We start from the raw sequence: 5,546 nt of genomic DNA, 5'->3' as shown, positions 1-5,546 counted from the left end.
ATGCAGCGCTTTTCTTTGTTTGCGGAGATGCCAGAGTCTGGGCTCCCTGAATTCCTTCCTTTCATATGCACCTCAGCGCTCTGGGGCCTGCATTCTGTATTTGCATATCCTGAGATCCTCAGGGCTCGCGGCTCACACTGGAGGGCTGCAAGGGCTGATGACTGTGACATCCTTTGTTTACTGAGATGGCAAGAAATATTCCGTTTCTCACAGGCTTGAGGGGCACAGAGTGAAAAGGGTAGGAGAATCTCACTCGGCATGTACTTTGGTTTACATATAGATAATATTTACACTTAACTGTGCTACTAGAGGTTCTCAAGTGTGATCAACTTGTACTACTGCCCTCTATGTATTAATTTCATGAATATCATAAGATAAATGCCTATAGAATTGACTTAATCCATTTAAATAGGATAATGGTTTTTAAAGGAAACATAATAGAAATATAACAACAAATCCCTTACCACTAAAGGCTGGGTCTGGAGCAACCTAAATAAATGTTCCATTGTTAAAATATTGAAAGATGTATTCAATAGAAATATCAACAAAAATGACAAATGATGAGGGCAGCAGAATGTTGAAATGTTCTATCTTTATCGTTAAAGTGGCAGAACATCATGTATTAGTAGGCGCTGGGGGCAGAAGATGCCTGATTTTATACCTTTGTCATATTTGTACAGTTGTTTCAACAAGTAACTTAAAGACCAAATGGAAAAAAAGGAGGTTTGTGCCTGAGATCATGTTGATGTGAAACCAGGGATGGCCACCTTGTCTCAGGTGAGTTAAGTTTACCTGGAAGGTAGACCACAGAGCTCCTGAGAAGCAAGGGTTGGAATTTTTCTGCTGGGTGCCCCTTAGGTTCTGTGACTTGACTGATTGTGAGTCATGTTTCGGGAAAGACCTGATCACAGGAAAAGGGTGGGGAAGAGTGATTTGGGGAGCAGCTAACAACATGCATCACGGCTCATGGCTTGAATGAATTTTAAAGAAACAGGAAAACAAATGCTTCTTATGGAATCAGAGAATGTCCAGCCGGACAATCCCAGAAAATGAGGAACACCCATCCCATTTTCCAGATGAGAAAACAGAGGCCCAGCAAGGTGAAATCCCTCACCCAAGTTGCACCCGTCTCTCCTCCCCACTACATGGTTCATGAAAGCACGACTTTTCCTGTCGTGATCACTGCTGAACCCCAAAAAGGACCAGGCATCTAGCCGCTGCTCCAAAAATTTTGGTTGACTGTAGGAACAATGCTATTTCTTTCTTTCTCACTCTTATTCAGGATTGTGCCAAGAACTCCCCAGGCTGCAATGTAATTCAATAAATGTAAATATTAATTGAGTTTTGTTGTGATGAGGACTTAGGCTTTGGAGGTAACAGACTTGGTTCAGATCTTGGTTCTGCCACTCAATAGCTGTTTGGCTTTGGGAAAATTACTAAACCTCTCTGAGCTTATCTCCTCCTTTGTAAAGTGGGGATAAATGTATCTGAGCCAGCAGAGCACCTGCATGAGAGATGTGCACTAAATATTGGTCTTTCTCACTCTCCCACGCCATCTCTGTTCTTCCCAGAGAAGTTGTACAGAAGGATACAGTACTTTTTAAAATTAATTAATTAATTAATTGATTTTTGACTGTGTTGGGTCTTCGTTGCTGTGCGCGGGCTTCCTCCAGTTGCGGCGAGCGGGGGCTACTCTTTGTTGTGGTGCGCGGGCTTCTCATTGCAGTGGCTTCTCTTGCTGCGCTTCTTGTGGAACACCGGCTCTAGGGACACGGGCTTCAGTAGTTGTGGCCTGCAGGTTCACTAGTTGTGGCGCATGGGCGTAGCTGCTCCGTAGCATGTGAGATCTTCCCTGACCAGGGCTCGAACCCATGTCCCCTGCGTTGGCAGGCATATTCTTAACCACTGCGCCACCAGGGAAGTCCAATATAGTACTTTATAAAGAGGGGTTTTAATTGATTTCAGATAGTGTACATGTTTCTTGTAGAAAAGATTTTTCCACTATAGAAACATTAACATGCAATACCACTACAAATGCAGTATTCTATGGGTTAGATATTATCAGTAAATTTTATAAGTAATTGGGCAAAGGCCAAAGCACTAGGTACTGGGGAGTAAGAAGTCTCAAGTCTGGGGTGCCCCCCCACCCCAATTTCAAGAGCAGGGTGTGTTTTTCAAATCCATATTTCACCTGGTCTTTGTTTCTCACCCATCCTCTGTGTCTGCCTTTCACAAAAGGCTCAGATCCTCCACTTTCACACCCTCCCGGCTGGCTGTGCCCCAGCTCCCGTCCTGGAACCTCTGCACGCATGGGTGTGCCTGCTCTCCCTGGGCCTCACCAGCTTTGCCAGGGAGCTGCTGTATCGTGCACTGCTAGCTGTACCCCAGAGTGCCTAGACCCTTCTGGTACATGAAGTACACCCTCATCACCATGAGTGCACGCCCATCCCCTTACCTTATATCCTGCCTCTAAGCCAGGCTTGGGGGTGAGTAGTGTGTATTCTGCTATGTGAGGAGCTGGGATCAAAGGGAAGTTCCCAACGTTTGAAGTTGCAGGCTTGAGGGGCACACAGTGATTTAAAGTCGGGTCACCTGACTTAAAGGGGGGGCTGATTGCTTTAAAGCCAGGGCAGCTGGCTTAAACCCTGCGTCCCTCTGCTGCAGGACGAGACCAACCTGGCGCTGCTCGGGTTTGCTCCAAGCCAGCACTGCTGTGCAGGAAGAGCCTCCAGTAGTGCCTTAGTGCGGGGGGACTTGGTCCGTTGTCCTGCCGCTGCCCTCAGTGGGGGGCCACCTGCTCTTCTGGAGGAGAATCAGGGAGGGGGAAGTGCAGAGTCCCGGCTGGAGTTGCGGCACCCCTTGTCTGATGGCAGGGAAGGGGGGGCGGGGCTGTGTGGTGTCCTGGGGCTGGACTCACCAGGTCGACTCAGCCTCTCAGCCTCCTAACCTCACCCCACACACCCCACAGGAGTCTCCAATAATATGTAATTGTGCCTTAGGTTCTCGGTCTTCAAACTCATACCCAGGCTCCCAGGTCCCGTGATTCAGCCAATTCCTCTGTGCTCTTTCTTCTATTAGATACAGTCCCAGAGGGAGGGGCTGGGGGATGGGACTGGAGGGACCCCGGCAGCACTGGCCTAGGCTGACTAAAGAGATCCAGGGCCTGCGCTATCACACATGTGCGAGGACCCTTAAGGCGCAATCGAGGGGGCCAGTTAGAGGCAGTCCTTGTTGCCTCAAGTGAGTATGGATCACCGTCGGGTGGGGAGCATGCTGACCCCTGAGAAGTACTGTTAGAAGGATGTGTTCCTCCCTCGGCTTCAAGGACGTGGTGGGCTTCAGGGCTCCATTTCCCCTCCAGACCTCCAGGGCTGACTGCACCCCAGCGGCCTTGCAGACCTGGCTTCCTGTCCCAGAACTTGCCAGGCTCCAGGAAGAATCCAGACTGCAGAGATGGTGCTTGAGCGCTCCAGCTTAAGAAGTGCTGTCCCTGGGGACCCAACAGTGGAGGGAGGGAGGGTGAAGGGAGTAGGGGGGTGGGGTTGGGGGGGTGGCTGCCCTGGGAGACGGTGAGAGAGAAATATCGCCCCCCACACCCCCTGCCCCCTGCAACTGACTGACCCACTGATGCCATAGGATCTCAGGCCCTTTTAGTCAGAGATGCCTCGGTTTCTTTACTCCTGCGTTCAAAACTATGCAAAACCAACTCTTCATCCTCTTGCTGCCTGGCCAGGACTTGTAAAGCACTGTTCTTTTGGAGCACTCGTTCCCTAAACTGCAGTTTGGAGCTGTCCCAGCTATTTAAAGGTGTTCTCCTTAAACTGAGACTAAATCCTACTCTTTTGGAAAAACGCCCTGCACTTCCGAGGAGATCATGTTTTCTGCCCATTCCTTCCTTCTACTTCCCTCTTAAGAAGCCCTGTGCTCAAAGGGCTTGGTGACTTATTTTTTGCTTGATGTCAAAAAGAAACCTTCCCCATGCACCGCAAAAATCTTTCCTGGAGCATAGGTGTTTCAAAACCATGACTGTGTTTTGCAGTCAGTATACACTGGGTAGACTGCCTAGCAGTCCCTCCAAGAGCCAGAGGTGAGCGTAATCAACTTATCTGATTGGATGCCCTTCAAGTTTTAGGAAGGTCCCATTCTTATGCCCCAGCAGATAAGACAGGGCCCTGGATGGCTGTGGCTGTGATTAGATAACTTCTGATGATTTTATTTCCCTTACTGAGCTGCTGCTTCTAGGTTAAATTCCTTTTATTACCTGTCTTTTTTTTTTTTGCGGTACGCGGGCCGCTCACTGTTGTGGTTTCTCCTGTCGTGGAGCACAGGCTCCGGACACACAGGCTCAGCGGCCATGGCTCATGGGCCTAGCCGCTCCGCGGCATGTGGGATCCTCCCGTACTGGGGCATGAACCTGTGTCCCCCGCATTGCAGGCGGGCTCTCAACCACTGCGCCACCAGAGAAGCCCTACCTGTACATTTTTAAAGAAACACTGAAAAAGTCACTGTAATAGGTCAGGAGTCTGAGCTCAGGGTTAGTCAAAGGTACTCACAGGGAGGGAGGTGGATAAACATAGGTGCGTAAAATAGGAGGGTTGGCAAGTACAGCCAGGACGACTGGGCTCACCGTGCGCACTAATAAAGGCCAGAATCTCCTCATTTATCTCTGGTGGGAAGTTCTGATGGTTTCTCAGGATCAAACTCAAATCATATTCAAACTAGGGGGCTTCCCAGAAGGCGCTGAAGCACCGGCAGAGCCCACCTGCGCTCCCACCTTGGCACTCCAGGATCAGAGTTGGGTTTGGAGGTGGGGTTGCTGTAACCCCAAGGAGGTGAGCAGAGAGGAGGAGTTGATTACCGGTCTCCTCTGACTCTCTGGCCCAAATTGCCTGGCTTCACGGGGGGGCAGAGTTTTGCTTTGAGCAACTTATGGGGCACTTCCAGACTGGTGGGGTTGCCCAGTGGCCCGAAAGTCTGACAGGCTGGCTGCGGTGTGACCGCCCTTTGTTTCTTCAGAATCGGTTCATCAGGAGGTGCATGGTTGCGGAAGCCCATTCACCGCCCCCCCCCCCCCCCCGAGGGTGATGGCACCTTCCCTGGCTGTACCCTATGATCACCAGGTACTTGAAATGAATGCAAGGTTTTTGACTTCAAGGAAGAGCTCACATAACCCCTTCTGCCTCATAATGTGTGGGATTTACTATAATGGAAGGACATTATAAAGAACAGGTAGAAAACTCACCTGTTGGTCTCCATGTAGGAGTTTATTTTGCATGAATCTCTCCTACATGAGTAGATAGCAGAGGTTTATTTTTGTTCCCGTGTGTGCAGTTGTGGCAGAGGACATAGGTATGGTGGTTTGAAGCCCTCAAAGAAATATTCTCAGAATTCTCAAGACTTCTCTTGATTGGAACCGAAAGAGACCTGGAAAAGGAGGAAAAGCAAAGGAGGAGGGAGAACGAATGGCTGTTTCTCAGTAAATTCACCTTCCTGGTTGATTTTTCTGTCTTCTCATTTCTTTTAACTTCTATGTATGTCTAATGGAA

The sequence above is a fragment of the Hyperoodon ampullatus genome (genome assembly GCF_949752795.1).
Source record: "Hyperoodon ampullatus genome assembly, contig: scaffold_524, whole genome shotgun sequence".
Taxonomy (NCBI): Eukaryota; Metazoa; Chordata; class Mammalia; order Artiodactyla; family Ziphiidae; genus Hyperoodon; species Hyperoodon ampullatus.
The sequence above is the reverse complement of the archived record's forward strand: the minus strand, read 5'-3'. Positions refer to the sequence as shown.